The sequence below is a fragment of the Ambystoma mexicanum genome, chromosome 2q, assembly GCF_040938575.1.
Source record: "Ambystoma mexicanum isolate Mex_15411 chromosome 2q, UKY_AmexF1_1, whole genome shotgun sequence".
Taxonomy (NCBI): domain Eukaryota; kingdom Metazoa; phylum Chordata; class Amphibia; order Caudata; family Ambystomatidae; genus Ambystoma; species Ambystoma mexicanum.
The window spans coordinates 1,444,156,873-1,444,174,262 of NC_090924.1; positions in this window are offsets into that span (position 1 = coordinate 1,444,156,873).

Below are 17,390 nucleotides of genomic sequence, written 5' to 3' on the forward strand. Positions count from 1 at the left end.
GATCATGTAGAAGTTGCATTTGCACTAGTTTTCTTTTACAAAGTTTGTCTTTATGAAGAACAAGGTACATTTTGAGATGGGTGTGAGTGCACGTTGTCTATTGTATTCTACGAAGCAAGGAATGTCAGCATTGACTTTACTTGCATCAACATTGACTAGAAATAGTCCTTTAAGTGCACGTAGGCATGACAGTGCTACATAAATCAAGCCTTCTTTAAAGACTGTGCTGCCAATATCAGTCTATGCTTGATCTAGGGTTAGACCTTGTGATTTGTGAATAGTGACTACAAATGCTAGAGACAAAGATAACTCTTCTCTGCGTACATACAAGTCTTTGAAAAGAAGGAATTGGGCTGTTGAGCATCTTATCCTTTTAACTTCTGAGAGTTTGTCAAAGTGAATAATGACAAACTAAATGCTGTTGCATCGTGGGTGTGTCTGGAAGCCAACAACTGTACTAAGAGCTTCATTAACTAAACCTTTTTTCCATGTCAAGGTTACACTTTAGCATTACTCTACAGTTTAAACAGAATGTTAACATTTTCTCCAAACCAGCTGTGTTAGAGATAGAGTTTTCAAAGTTATTTCGTTGTTCGGTGGCTTGTTGACACATAGGTACTGTCAATCCGTGCACATCCAGCTTGTCTGTGGAGTAAATTTGCACTAGTAGTTACATTTCCATTTTCAGCATTGTTTCATTGAATTGTGCACAACTTGCTAGAGTTGGCATTAAGGACACAGTTTACATGTGTGTGTGCTAATTGTTCCACGACATCAGTAGCACATGTGTTATGCTTATGGATGCATCTGGTATTTAAGATGGACTGCGCCTCCTTAGATAGTACACCAATCCAAATGCTTTTCTAAATGTTGTCTTAGGTGAGGTCTGCAGACTGACACATGTTTTCAGTTAGTTCTCTGTATTGGAAATGTTGCCACAGATTTGCATTTCCTATGCTGCCAAGAGTTTTACGGCACAGTTTGTGGCCTAAGGTTTTAAAAATAGGTTCACCTTTCGCTGGTGTTAATTGAAGGAGATCTCTAAAAACAATAACATGGTTTCCTCCAAAGAGTTTGTCACAGTCAGTTTTAAGAACCTCTTGCAATCTGCAGTGAATCAAAGCCAACATTAGGTTGGAGACCATGCTCACCTCATCTATTAGGAGCCTTTTCATTTGTTTCAAAACTCTCCGTAGCTCAATAGCAGCCTCTGCTGAAAGTTTGTAGTAGTGTAATTTGTTTTGCTATTCTACTGGAAGGAGTAGCAATCAGTGTAAAGTGACAACACATAAGTTGTAGACAGCTAAACCTGTGGGGACAGTTACAACAGCTGAAAGCTTGTTGTTTGGCAACTGTTGAGGGAGCTTGCTGATGATTTTTATTAAGAATGCATTGTCTGAACCAGCTTGACTTACATATAGGAGTACAGGTTTATGGTTTTGACAGCTACAAGTTTTAGTTTCGTGTTGCAAACCATGCTCAATGTCTTTAGCTACTTCTAAGAAAATGTTACGCTACTCATTGTTTAGTTGTGATTTCAGTAGAGCAAAGTCTTCTACAGATTGCTCATTCTGACACATGGTGTTTTTTACTTCAGTCATGGCTAATTCTGCCTCATTTGCTATGAGTAGCTGTCCAAGTGGTTCTTGGCTTCCTGTCAGAGAAGGTTCACTGCTCTCAGGTGTGTCTATATTTAGATGGGCTTGAAGTTCTTCTTGTTGATGTTCATTGTCCAACATGTTTTTGTACTGCGTAAAGTTTATATCTGTTATAGTGCTTTCATTTGCATTGAAAACATCTTCATAGGAGACATGGGTGTCTAATAAATCTTCTTTTCTCCGTGGTTTGAAAAGTTGCAGTAGGGCTATGCGGTACAGTTCTTTATGGTGAGGAGTTTTAAATGATAGCTTCATATGATTAATCAGTCTGCGTTTGGTAAGTTTAACCAGGCTGCCCTCACAACCTTTGATATGTATTTACCTTGTTTCTCATCTGGTTTAATATTATTTTTGTATGAGAATTTTTGGGATATGTGGTATTGGCACAAGGCTTCCAAAGCAGTACTCCTGTTTGGGTAGTATGTGTTCAATAAGGTTTATAGTCATTACATCAAAAGCAATAATGTCGAAAGTCAAAATATAGAAAAAATAATGTCGGAAAAAAAGTCGAATTTCTTTTTTATTACATTTTCTTTTTAAATGGGGGTTCCTCCCCAACACCCTTTTTTGTATTTTTTTTATTTTACCCTTTTTTTACTTACTAAACCCAAAAAATACATATAAATAAAAATAAAACATTCAACTTTTTTTCTACATTTTTTTTTGACATTTTTGACATTCGACTTCATTGTTTTGACTTTTTTGACTGCACACCGTCCAATAAGTTGAGTTTCACAATGTCCTGGCTGTTGGGATGGTTTTTGGCTATTGTTTCTAGTCTTGGTATGATTTGAGAAGTCTTTTGCTGGATGCAGCAGGACCAAGGCTTAGCCAGATTATGTTTTCAGATTACCCATGCAAGGCTGTGCCGGTTAAACCGTCTGTGGATTCGTTGAAGCCACATTCCCTATGGGAGAGCATTTGTATGCCAAAGATGTACAATTTTTGTGACATTGTTTTGTGAGATGATATGTCATCCCAGAGGTCTTTCAGTTCTGTTTTTTCTGCTTTGGGTAATTGGGCATTGTAATCAATGATGTACTTTGATGCTTTGGTACTTTGTATGCAGTATGTGTTCTTAGGTGATTTGCCTTTCACACTGTGCCTAACAGAAGACATGAAGCTGTTTAATTGTCCTGTTGCTGAAACTGCTCTAGGAAACCAAAGTGACATCTGGTGTAGTATTTGCCCTTATTTTTATATTTGCGCCGACAATACGTGCCACACTTTTGTCTTTGAAACTGCAAAATGTGTGCTTGTAGGTCGCTATGAGAACTTTCTGAAGGGATTTTACAAGTGACCTATTTGTGAATGAACTGCAAAACAGTTGTATCACTGTTCCGGCCAAATTTAAGAGCATGTTTAATCCCCCAAATCATGTGGATGTGTGGTTCTCCTCTGGCTTGATATTCTTTTCTCCAAAAGAAGTGAGAAGGGGAGAAAGTGTTTTATCACAAACGAAGTGCAGCATTGTAATAAAGCTATGATGGAAGTACCTTGATACATTTACAGGATCAAGTGAGTAGAGTTATCCTGGTGTTTTCATGTCTATTCCAGCTTCATTTTCATTTGCTATGCGTAGGAAATCGTGCAAGTCTTCCCATGCATACTCTGTACAACTTAAAGTGACAAACCATGTGGGTTAGCCAAGGTTGCGTAGCATATACCATACATCTGCGTGATGTCGGAATCTGTATTCTTTCGTACCACACATGTTTTCCAAGAGATTTGTAATACTTGACTGTAAAACTTAATCTTTCCCTTGCACTTTTTGAAGTAGCTGCGTAACAGACATGTTTTGAAAATTGGAACCTGTTTCAAATGTGTGTACACATCCGTAACATAGAGTTGCTAGTTCACTTTCAAAGAGCAGGTGGAATATGTATTCAATGTTTTGTCTGAATCTGGGGTCTTCAGAATACATTTGTAAAGATCGGTATTCTTATGCTGTTATTTGTGTGCAACTTTCATCGTACCTTCTACCTTTTCCAGTAGGAAAACGTAGAGGAAAGGCTTGTGCTTCTACACTTTTTTCCCACATGCTGATTAGAGATCCTTTGGCTTGCCACATTTCATATGTTTCTAGTGCATCGTCTATGGTGTCTTTGGACTGCAGTCATTGAATTGTATAGTGGTCTAAAATATTGGAGGCTGTAGTAGGATCTAGAAGTTCAAATTGGCCAGTTGGTGAGGAATCCTGAATTATTTCAGTGGTTGCCCTCATGTTTTTTTTCAATATTTATTTCTTTGTAGTATTCATTGTTGTCTTTAAGATATTGCAGGGCTTCTCTAACTTTGTATAAGTCAAAGAGTTGCTGCCAAATCCTTTTGTCTTTTGTAGATACACCGTTCACTAGGATAATCAAAGATTGATCAATGGCTGTTGCACTCCTAGAGTGTCTACATTTTCTTTGAGATCTAATGGCAAATAAATAACTTTGCTACAAATGCCTTTTAGTAATTCAGAGGGAGGCAAAATAGCAGTTTTTGGTTGAAGGCGTATTATCATTTGAAATGGGTGTACTGTTTGGATTATAATGCTCTCATACAAATGAAGCTGTTGGAGTGGGTTTGGCAGTGGGAATATTTCCAAGTTATTACTGATAGTCCATGAAGGCATTTGGGTATTGTCAGGTTTTGCAGTGTAGTATGTGCAAAGTATTGAGGGGTTTGTAATGTCATATTTGTTTTCTGGTATAAGGTAGAGAGCTAATTGGAACCACTGGATTCCCCATTGTCTTCTATTTTTTACATTATATCTACAGTTTTGTTGCTCTTTTTTATGAAAAGTTCTGAGACAACACACATACTTGGCTTGGTACTTCATAGATGTGCTTTTAAACTTTGCTATTTCTTTTTCCTATGTGGTTAATACAAAGAAAGATTGTCACTACTCTTTTCCAAAGTTACTGGATTTTGTAAGTGCTTTATGTTCCAAAATATTTGCTTTGGATGTGGTCTATTTCTTCAAGCGGTTCTTTGGCTGTACTGTGTAGAAGAATGTTATTTAAATGCTCCAGTGCTAAAGCAGGACATTTTGCATAGTACAGTTTGTGAATGAGATTTCATACAGTAGAATGGTGTGTTGCTAACATTTCGATATGGTGGATGGTGCTTTTGCAAGCAGGTCCAGAAATGTATTCCTCATAGTCCTGTGTATGTGTGCACTGGTCAGGAGTCCGTAGTTTTAAATATATACATTTTTACTTTATCTTTGGCTTTCAGATACTGATTGAGGAACTGCTGCAAAGATTTGAAAGAATGTTTGTGCACGTTACAATTGATGTGCACGGCCATTTGTAGATGGGGCGTATTGGTTTGGTGGAATGGAGAGTTGATGCTAAGTTTGCTGGGGATATTCTTGAAAGCAGTGTTTCTTCTTCCATAACAGTATTGTCTATGTGTTCATACCCTCACCCACTGCTATGTATGGCAATTTGGTTTGTTTGCTCTTGTTTGTATGTCTCTTCATTGAAATATGGCTCTGTGCTGTTAGTGTGACTCCCCTCACCTACAAAGACCTTCCCAGGTATCTATGCTGATATTGCGTTTGTTAAGTATTTGTAGTTTACTAATTCATTTTGTTAGTGATTTCATTCTGTTTAAAATAAATATAAACAATTTCCTTTTGAGGAGCATTGCACAGTTTACGAGAGATTCCAAAGATCAGTTTTGTGATGTAATTTTTAAGGGTTGCACGTGATTTCTCTCCTGTTTTTAGAAGGTTCTGAAGGACACTGTAGTGGAACATTTCTTTGAATGCTTACTTGTGGATACCTTAACATTGGTAGGTGCAGTGATAACATTAGTGGTAGTTGGAATCTTCTTAACATGATTTGCTTAGTGATTGTATTAGCTGTTTTGTTTGAACTTTCTGTACAAATTCTGCAAGAGGGGGATGTCTATTTTGTATGCTTTTAGTTTGATCTGCTTTATATCTGCGTTGCTTTCTAAAGAGTTGCTTTTTGGTAGGTATTCTTTAGTGTAAATTGGAGAAAAAAGGAAAGTGGCGGTTTGGATGTTGTACAATGTATATGTGTGCACTGTGCATGAGTGTCTGAATATGAGGGTAGGGGGTGTGTGATTGTGGAATGGGCTGTTACTACAGATTGGGAAGGCTGTATTGGTATCTGTGTGTTACTATACTGGGTTTCAGATGACAATATAAAGTGTGCACCTTTTGAGGTGCAATGAGTAAGAGTGAAGCAAATGCTGTTGGGTTGATACTAATTGCGTAGCCTACATTACAACAACACTGCACTGTCTGAGTAACAGGCAGAACACCACAACAGTATTGCACTTACTTTGGTGGAGGTGAACAGTAGGTTTCTTCTTGGTTCTCTTTTCTACTTGAGACACCACTGGTTTTCTGTTGAGTGGTCTTCACTGCAATTGTACTTGGAGAACACTTTATTTAAAATTGTGGGAGGTTTTCTTTTCAGGAAGAGTTAGTGTGTGTGTGAAAATGCACAGCACTGTGTATGAATGGGGACTTGGGAGGATCAGCATTGTTGTTATGGAGGCTAGTGGTGTACTTATAGGTGTGTCCTAGGAGGTGCACTTTGCAAGTGTGTGAGTTGCTGTTGCACTATTAGGTTTGGAAATACATCAGTGCAAGTTGTAGTAGGGTGGGAAAAAGGTTCACAAAGATGTACATATTGGAAAGGAGAATGTTTCTGTGTGTGGAATTCCAATAACTTTCCCACACATAGATGCTTGTTACATGAGTGCAGAAATGCTTTCTGTTGTTTGATTTATTTATCCACATTTACAAATGGCAGCGTTCCCAATGTACACATGCATTTTGTTGCTTTTCAAGCAATGGTGCATTTTGTCAATTGTACAAAGTATGCACTTGTCATGCTTTGATAAAATATGTGCAGTTTCCCTGTCCTGTGTGCTTTCTGGTCATTTCACATGGAACCTGGCACTTGAACTTGCTGTGCAAATGTTTCTAATGTGGTATTCTTTATTTCATTTACAAATACATCAAAGAGACTGGTGATCAAATTGAAATATGAAGTTTGAAAGAGTGCAAATGCAAGTGAGCATTAAAAGAAGAGATTGTAAGCACACAGCATTGTAAGTAAGTGCCACTTCATGTTAAGAGATGGGACAAATAACAGTATGAGTATTTAGTAGGTTATGCAAGGTAAGTGGCAGGCACCCTGTTGACATCCATGCAGATCTATGTACTTGCTATGCTTTGGTAAGATACATGCAGTTTTCCTTTTCGGTGTGCATTCTAGACATGTTATAGTAGGTGTGTTAGGGGGGAAGTGGTTGTAAAAATGACAGAAAGAAAGAAAAGAATTGAACATTACAATGGGTGATATTCTTCTCAGCATTCCTGGAATGGAAATGGTGTGTACTGTGGGGATTAGTCAATCAAGTGTTAAGGGCATGCTTCACAGGAAGTGAGGGTTGTACTTTTTTCTAGTGCTCTGTTGGTTGTATGGTGAAGATGGCAGTAGCGTGTGTTTGGGTAGTTGGAGATGTTTTTGTTGCAGAACTGGAAAACTATGCAAAAATAAAGAGGTGTTTCTAGAGATTATGGATTTCCAGGCATGGAGGTTTTGTGGTGGAGTGAGCCGGGACATAATTTGGAGGCACTGGTTTCTCTTTGTAGAACAATTTCTACTTTTGGTAGCCCAGATATCTTGTTGGTACACTGTGGAGGAGAGTATTTGGGGTACATCAGTGCCCCAGGTTGAAGCATTTGTTGAAGTTCTTTGTGGAGAGACTAATGGAAATGTTCCCACGTGCAAAGGTGGTGTTTTCTCAAATATTAAAGAGAGCACAATGGAACCAACCAAATGTGTTGAATTCCCAGCAAAATATTGGCAGGTGCCATGTGAATGACAGCATGGGTGTAGTTATGCGGTGTGCAAATATGTTGATTTTCTGCAATAACAATATTAATTCTCTTACTGTGTACTATTTTAATGCTGATGGAATTTTGTTGTCCATTCTGAGGAGTTTTTTTGGGAAATCTGAAGCCTGCTGATGAGAGGCTGATATAAGGCGAAAAGGAAGATAAAAAAGAAAACACAAAAATATAAAATAAAAGGTGTTTTTTTTATTAACTACCTTTAAAATAAAAAAGGTGCTTTTCAGAGCCACCACTAAAGAGGAATTGTGCTACCCTGGTTGCAATTTCTGTCCCCACCCTTGCAAATTGCATGATATGTCTGTAGACACCGCCGTAGTCCACAGAGTGCACATGCCATATCCGGGGCTTTTGCGGCTGGCAGGTATGGAAATGGGCCTGTAGAGGCCAGGGGATTGGTCAATAAGGTTTCCTGGGTGTGGTGTGTAAGGATAGACTGTGGCAGAAGGTCTGTTTCCTGAGAGGAGTGCAGATGGCTATGGCTGTGTCTTTCAAGAGGCAGATTGTCTGGATTTTGGGAGACTCTTAGATGCATTGGTTGTAGCTGTTTGCAAAGCCACATGATTCCATCACGTGGATGTGCACTGATATGGAGTGTGTGGAATGAAATGGCTGGATTTGGTTCCTCTTTGTGCCACTTTGGTGACACACCATCATCCAAAGATTATTATTATTCATTGTGGATGGAACAGTTTAGGACATGTTACCAGAATTTCATTGCAGTTTGCGATGAAGGAGGCACTTGGGAAAGTCATGGACATGTTTCCAAACTCCCGTGTAATTTTTTCTCCCATTGCGCAGAGACAGACTTGAACGTGCTCTTCTTCATTTGGTCCGCAAATGGAGACAGCGAGGCGCAATGTCAACAAGGCTGTTGGCATGAAATCCTTCCACAATGAAAATATTAGATTTCGTAGCACCAACTTTTTTTGCAGGGATGGATTCCATCTTACTGATGCTGGCAATTAGATTTTTCTGTGAAATATCCAAAATGCATTGCAGCCATTTTTGCAAGTATAGCAAGCATTTTTCCAGTAGGTGTTGGCCACTTCATCCCTTCCAAAAACAAGCAAACACCACAAAAAGGCTCTTATCAGAGCCACCACTTTCTCCCAGAGAAGAGTGCAATGTTTTGATGGTGCCGCCACCACCCAACATTTTTTTAAAGTCTGCAGACTGTCTGCAGACTTCAGGTTGTGCAGGGGCCTGCACCATTTCATTGGCACTTCTATTTTTAAACTGTGAAAGGTGGCTCTGAAGTGATGTCATCAATGGAATTTGTGATGTCATCTTTGATGTCATAGGTGTTAGTCTTAGGAGTGTACAGTGGTGGACCGAGTTATGGCTGTTTTGCTTACCATAACTGTTGAATTTCTCGGGTTTTTCGGTTTACTTGTAACCATAATATGGATAGTTTGTTATTAGTGCAAAGTAACTGTAACGTCCTTTTAACAAAGTTTTTGTACTGAATATGATATGTTTTTATTAGGCCAACCCGACCTTACCGTCCCTTTGACAAAGTTTTTTCACTGAATTTGATAGATTTTTAGTAGCGCAACTGAACTATAACATCCATTTAACACAGTTTTTCACTGAATTATATATATTTTTTTCTATTTGTATTGTTTTTCTTTGTTTAGTTTTTCCCTGTTGTAACAGGTTTTCCACATGCTGTCATCTTCATGCTATTCTATAGACTCCCTTCATGGGGATTGAAGTTGGCATTCCTGTTTATCAAATAAAAACAAATAACTACAAAAGCCATATCTTGTTTTGGTTTGGTGAATTATTGAAACCACCTTAAATTGATATTGCATTAATGTCAAGACTCCTGTCTCACTTCAGCAAGTGAGACAGAAGGCTGGACTGTTGTCTCCTTTAATTCGCTGGGAGGATGGGTAACCCCCCAGAGGAGTAACTCACCAGGAGATTCAAAGAGACACACCCATAGCAAAGGAATATATCATATTATGGTGTTGCATACCAATGGGCCTTTGAAGCTGCCGTTTTGGGAAGGAGGAGGAATTAGAGTATCCAGAAAGGGCAGAGGGAAACGGAATAGGGTTTTACAATCTTGTTTTTTTGGGCCGCTCTCTTTCCTTTCCACTTGCTATAGAAAGTGTTTGTGCCGGCGGCTATGATGCACATTTTATTGTCATTGTGGCAGGCAATGGCCCCATTAAAGCAGGATTAATGTTGCTTAATCTTGTGTGCCCTTTTTAGATTTATAAGGTTGGGGGTCTCCCAATTCATCTTTGTTTCTTTTCTGGACACTAAGTAGGAGACATCTCTGCAAATCTGTTGGGAGGGTAGCCAATTCCAAATTCCTCTGTCTTAGTTGAAGATGGATGCATCAAAGTAAGAGGATAACGTGGTCCCCTAATCATATCCTGAGACCAGAGGCAGTGAACTTCTATGGACGAAGGCATCAACTGCTGGCTGCACTGAAACCAAGAGCTTGCTCAATGGATCTGAAGGCTACTCCATGGGTGTCAGCCAAGCTCCCTGGTGCAGGAGTACAACAGAAGGACTTACCTTGTCCCTAGCGATCCTGGATAGGGCCTCCGAGCAAAACATAAGTCAGGGGGCAGCCCTCGGCCCTGATTACCACATTGAAACACTTCTTAGCTACACATATGTTAGGGAAATTTTCTTTTGTAAATTTTACCCTCTCTCTACTGAGCCTCCAAGCACTACTGCTGGACTCTCTGGAATGCGTTCATCTCCCTCACCTAATGCATTTACTTTTGTTCCGGGATCACTGGACCCACATTTAAGGTTCTAGTGTATGGGAGACTTCACCTCTTAGTTTTGGTCTAATTCTTTCTTATGCCCCCCTCCCCCCTATGGAGTGTGCTGCCAGGGACGACTAGTGTCCATTCTGCAATGCCATATTGTGTTCCCTAGCGAGTACCTAGACACAACAGTTCAGATGTGGTCATCTCCCTTTTATGACCTTGGTATTATACTGTTTGCAGCACAAGCCATCTTCAATAGAGTGCTATGGGGCCACTGTGTAAACCCTTACCTTTCTTCTCTGTGGTAGTTTGCTACTTTTCAGGTATATTTTGAATAAGCGAGTGTCAGTCGTTACAGTTTTACTTATGTTTTAGGTGCATTGTCCCGGGCTGCTGCAGCAGCCGCAATAATACACTAAAAAGGATGATATACTCAAAATGGCCCCCTTATTGTTTTAAGTCCGGTTTCATGATGTGCTGTCCTTGATTAGCCATCCTTCTTCCTTTCCAGGTGAGTGAGGGCTCCATTTCTTTATGTAACTTGCCAGGATTCTGGCAAGATCTCCTTGGTGTGGCAGCTGGCACAAAGTTAGGATAAGACAAGTGCTCCCAATCCACATTCCTCCATAATACACAGTTAGACGTAGCATCTGCATTAGCCCATGAAGCACACACCGCTATTAAATGCAGTTTAAGTCTTGTCTTGTTGATTAGGTATCTGGCTCCGGACAGATTGGACCATGATAGATAGGCTTGGATTATGCAAGGAATAAGAGTAAGATGGCTGTGGCTAGATGGCTTTACCAATTCATTGTCCTCTTCAGACCTGTCCAGAAACCTAGAGAGATGAACTTCTGAAGATCTATAACCTACGTTACCAATTACTAGCTGGTTAATAAAGTGCCTTTGTGCATTAATCTTTAGCAGCAAAGACTCAACATGTTGAAACCACAGGGTTTTATTTGAGACAGTTTTGTCAAGGTAAACATGAATAATATGAGGAGTTAAATCAGCCTTATTTCATAAGCATAGCCACAGGAGAATGGGCTCACTGGTGTCGTTGTGTTATTGATGTATGTCTTGCTCCTGTTATCACATTCACACCCTTCCTCAGAGTATAGCCAGCCCTCTGCACGCATCACCACAAAGGCGTAGCCAAGGGATACACCACAAAAGGGGTCTATCTCTCGGCTGTGCTTATTTCTCTTTTATCACTTGGATTGCTGCTGGTTTTATAGTAGTGTGGGGCTAAGTAGGCAGTTTAGCAACTACCCCTGTACTCCTGGGGAGCAGTTGTTATTTCGGCAAGTGGTAAATCACGGATGGAGCCATGCTGGGTTTGCTGACCATCTTAAATAAAGTGGCTGCATATTTTGCATATGTTAGTAACTTGCTCTGATTGCTTTCTCCCATTGAATAGCAAACACTATTGGGAGAGGATGAGAAGGCGACTTGTTTTTCCTTCATAATATCTGGGTTTTCAAGTGAAAATCTACATTTTGCTGGTTGTGGTTGTATTTATGAACAGAGAAGACTATCAACATGATGGTGGGGATGATCTGGAGGGCCTGAATTATTTGCTGTATAGCACCTCTGGGGCGTGCATCACAGTTTTTTTGATGGTCCCAAGCCACAATAATCACATTTCTCCCACCTTCCGACCTATTACCCGTGACTTTGTCACCCCAGTTACTTCCAAAATGTGGACGTCAACACAAAAGTAGATCGTTCCTGCATTTTGCCTCTGTCATCACTAAGGAAACCCAGTCCCCATCTAGTTCAGTGCTCATAGCAACAACGCACAATATAAAGCATGGAATAAAACCAATGACAGGAAGTGATAACATTGACTGTCCTCTGCTGGCTCTGTGAAATACACAGCCAAAGGCAGCGCACATATGGCCTATTTAATGAGGGAGCTACAACCTCTGCAAACATTGGTCTCCCATTATATTTTAGAGAGGAAACTCATCTTCACTATAAACAGGGCAATCTATCAATCACAGCTAAATATCAAACACATGTTGGCACTCCCCTAAAATTATCGAGCCACAGACTAGGGAAAAATGGAATGTTATGTTGCCACAAATGCAAGGTCAATAAGGTTTTAATGGAAATTAAAGATGTACTTACAAGCAATTTCTGAAAGAGATGAAGTACAGGAAAAGTGTGACTTAAAAGCACTCACAACGGAACTCAAATGCTAAATGCAGAAATCCTAAGTCTAATTACTAGCCATGGAAGTCTTTCACCGACATTACTTCAATGGTGAGACATGGCTGGAGCTCCTGTTCAATCTCGGGCAGCTTTCAGAGAGGCAGGAGGCGGGCTTAGGGAACTGAGAGAAGGGTTAGTAAAGTGGAGTGTATTTAGGGTAGTAGAGTGAGAAGACATAGGGGATGGCTGAGGACAATGTCAGTAATTTAGATTGAGGGTAGTTTTGACATACACAGCATTAGTGGACTGAATTCAGTGATTTGCTGTGAGTGAGGACAACAGGTGCCACCACCAGAGATTCCAGGGGTGGGTAACTCAAACTCAGACTCTTGGAGGAGGTGCAGGTTGATCAGGGAATGCCTGCATCTAGGGACACCTGGGAGGAGGAGCAGGTGGATCAGGGAACGCCTGCATCTTGGAACACCTGGGAGGAGGAGCAGGTAGATCAGGGAATGCCTACATCTAGGGACAAATGGGAGGTGGAGCAGGTGAATGCCTGCATCTAGGTACACTTGGGAGGAGGAGCAGGTGGATCAGGGAATGCCAGCATCTAGGAACACCTGGGAGGAGGAGCAGGTGGATCAGGGAATGCCTGCATCTAGGGACACCTGGGAGGAGGAGCAGGTGTGTCAGGGAATGCCTGTATCTAGGGACACCTGGGAGGAGGAGTGGGTGGATCAGTGAATGTCTGCATCTAGGGACACCTGGAGGAGGAGCAGGTGGATCAGGAAATGCCTGCATCTAGGTGCACCTGGGAGGAAGAGCAGGTTGATCAGGGAATGCCTGAATCTAGGGACACCTGGGAGGAGGAGCAGGTTGATCAGGGAATGCCTGCATCTAGGAACCCCTGAGAGGTGGAGCAGGTGGATCAGGGAATGCCTGCATCTAGGGCACCTGGGAAGAGGAGCTGCTGGATCAGGGAATACCTGCATCTAGGGACACCTGGCAGGAGGAGCAGGAGGATCAGGGAATGCCTGCATCTAGGGACACCTGGGAGGAGGAGCAGGTTGATCAGGGAATGCCTGCATCTAGGAACCCCTGAGAGGTGGAGCAGGTGGATCAGGGAATGCCTGCATCTAGGGCACCTGGGAAGAGGAGCTGCTGGATCAGGGAATACCTGCATCTAGGGACACCTGGCAGGAGGAGCAGGAGGATCAGGGAATGCCTGCATCTAGGGACACCTGGGAGGAGGAGCTGGTTGATCAGGGAATGCCTGCATCTAGGGACACCTGGGAGGAGGAGCAGGTGGATCAGGGAATGCCTGCGTCTAGGGACACCTGGGAGGAGGAGAAGGTGGGTCAGGGAATGTCTTCATCTAGGGACACCTGGGAGGAGGAGCAGGTGGATCAGGGAATTCCTGCATCTAGGGACACCAGGGAGGAGGAGCAGGTGGATTAGGGAAGGCCTGCATCTAGGGACACCTGGCAGGAGGAGCAGGTGGATCAGGGAATGCCTGCACCGAGGGACACCCAGGAGGAGGAGCAGGTGGATCTGGGAATGCCTGCATCTAGGGACATCTGGGAGGAGGAGCGGGTTGATCAGGGAATGCCTGCATCTAGGGACACCTGGGAGGAGGAGCAGGTGGATTAGGGAATGCCTGCATCTAGGGACATCTGGGAGGAAGAGTAGGTGGGTAGAGAATGCCTGCATCTAGGGACACCTGGGAGGAGGAGCAGGTGGATAGGGATTACCTGCATCTAGGGACACCTGGGAGGAAGAGTAGGTGGTCAGGGAATGCCTGCATCTAGGGACACCAGGGAGGAGGAGAAGGTGGATCAGGGGACTCCTGCATCTAGGGACACCTGGGAGGAGGAGCAGATGGACCAGGGAATGCCTGTATCTAGGGACACCTGGGAGGAGGAGCAGGTGGATCAGGGAATGCCTGCATCTAGGGACACCTGGGAGGAGGAGAAGGTGGATCAGGGAATGCCTGCGTCTAGGGACACCTGGGAGGAGGAGCCGGTGGATCAGGGAATGCCTGCATCCAGGGAAACCTAGGGGTGGAGCAAGTGGATCAGGGAATGCCTGCATCTAGGGACACCTGGGAGGAGGAGCAGGTGGATCAGGGAACGCCTGTATCTAGGGACACCTGGGAGGAGGAGCAGGTGGATCAGTGAATACCTGCATCTAGGGACACCTGTGAGGAAGAATAGGTGGTCAGGGAATGCCTGCATCTAGGAGGAGGAGCAGGTGGATCAGGGAACGCATGAAGGCAGCTTGTGGGAGAGACATGCTCAACTGGTTTTGCTGTGAGAGAGCAGCTGAGATAACATAACAAAATAAATCACTGCCTGGAAGGCAAAAATGTATGTCCAAAAGAAGGATAAATCAGAAGAATATTACAGAATGTGGGGTGTTTTCAATAATCTGTCTGGATAACATTACATTAGCAGACTATTCTCCTTATTGGTTTATTCTCCTCCCTCCTTTGCTTTCCCTCCCCTGTATGTTGTTGTATTGATGGTCTGAAACAGATGTATTATTGGTATTATGATCCAAATTGAAAATAAGGAATATATACAAAAAACCAGAAACTTAAAATAAAATCATTTATTTACTCATTGTACTTAATTCAACTGTTTCTATTTTTGTGAACAGGTTTGTGGTTAAATCCAAATAAAAATACAAAAACAAATGTGCAGGTGGAGCTAAGAGAACCTTTACAGATATAAATAAAATATTCACATTTACAAACTATCCCAGAACTAACAGGATGTTAAGTCTGAAATCAGACAAATTGCAATGCAGGTGTAACGACAACACATTTTACAAAAACCTCAACAAACAAAAACTAGTTCAGTGGCACTAGAAGATTGATATCACAGTCTATCCCTTGCCCAGATTACAACATGTTCAATAAATTGTACACCTTGATACTTCATTGCACAACATACTGCCTTCACATAGTTCACTTCTTAGTAGGAAATCCTGCTCAGGGTACACCCAGCAATTGTCAGTATCTGTAAGAAAACACATATTGTAAAAGACCACACCGTTGGCGTCTATGAAGTTAAATTGGTTTCAGTCTTAACCTTTTTGCCATAATATGCCCACAAACACATGCTTAGTACCACATCACAAGGTGTGTGTGTTGGTACATGTGTATGTCTTTTGACTTACGCCCTTTGAATGTAATTTTAGTTCTTAGTACTGTGGATGCAGATCATAGGAGCAGTGTTGTGTGTTGCAATTATATAATGTGATTTTCTCAGCCTCTCCTGCATGATCGCTGTTACACTTCTTCCTTTCTCAAAGGCTTGATAAATAATAATCACAATGAATTATCTATTACAGGTATACATTTCAATTGAATAGTTACATTTTGTACATATAACTGTAGATCTGGGGCCTCATTACGACCCTGGTGCTAATGGGTTAACGGCGCCGTAAAAGGCTGCGGCGCTGTTAACCCATTAGCGCCTGATTACGAGGTCCCTTTGCGGGACCCGACCTTAACGGCTGGTCTACACCAGCCGTTAAAGTAGGGACCCGCAAAGGAACATTGGTGCTAAGTACGGTACCGCAATTTGCGGTACCGTACTTAGCGCCTTCCTCATTCCCATTGAGCCCTATGGGGCAAAAATGGGAACGGGGAAGGGCCATGGATGAAGGGGGAATTACCGCCCCGCCAACCTTGTAATGGGGTGGTAATTCCCCCTTTCTCCATGGTGGAGTCGGTAAGTTACCTGCATGGACCATGGTGCTATTAGCACCATGGTTTTCCGCCTGGGTCGTAATGAGGCTCCTGGTCTATTAAGTGAATGGGCACGCCTATTTGCCTTAACATATTTACAATAGTCTAATGTAGAGGTGTACCATACTTCACTTAAGTATTTGCCAGGAATTCCGGCTAAAACCAACTATTCGGCAGTTGGCGGAATACTTACTTGAATCGCACTCGAAGCTGAAATTACACCCCTAAATTAAACACAGATATGCACTTGCTTGCAGCTTGGGGGAGCCAATACATCTCTTCTCTGCAAGTGCCCCCCTTCCAGCACAGAGCGCTCCCACCTGCATAGCCGAGCCCTAAAAACCTCCCTCAGCCTTCCCAGAGCTTGCTGTGAACAGCTGCTTATATCTGAGGCAGGTTAGTGGGTACCAGTATGCAGCCCCTCCCCGGCACAGATGCGGGCTATAGCCGCACCACCAGGAGTGCTGCTCTGGCCTTGGACAGCTGCTGGGATGAGTGGGCAGTAGGTGGGAGAGAAGTTGGGGGTGAAGTGCGGCAGCGAGCCTTGCATCAAGAAATTCCATATGAAAGGAATTATCTCCTGGTAAGTTCGCTCTATGAAAAGCAGCCCTCCCTCGCTTTAGCCCAGCACCCTTTATTTCTTGGCTTTCTCTTTCTATTATCCAAGCTTATGTTCTTGAGATGCTGCACTCTGCCCAGGCCAACCTTTGTGAGTTCCCTGTGTCTTACTGTATTAATATTCATTTTGCATCTTTTTCTTCAGCTGTGTTTCTGTTTTCACCAAAATATGGACTACATGCCTCATCCCTCAGGCTCCCCTCAATCACCTCTGCTTCTTCTCTCATAAACGACTATCTGGCTGCAATTCAGTAATGGTCTCTGCCTTACTGCCAGTAAGACTGAGATCCTCCTCATTGGGACACCCGCTCCCTCCTTTCCTCTCGCTCTCTGGCTGCCCACTCTGGGCCCTCTTCCTGTTCCTTCCTGTGACACTGAGAACGTAGTGTCATTTTAGACTCCACCCTCTCCTTCTCTCCTCACATCTATGACGTCTCTAAGAAGTCAAACTATCAGCTACACGTCCTCAGACGTATTGTCCCTTTTCTCACTTTCCCCCTGAAGCTCAATGTCTCCAGTTCTCTGGTCCTCTCTAGGCTGGACTCTTTCTAAATCTTCCTGCCTCTACTCTTCGA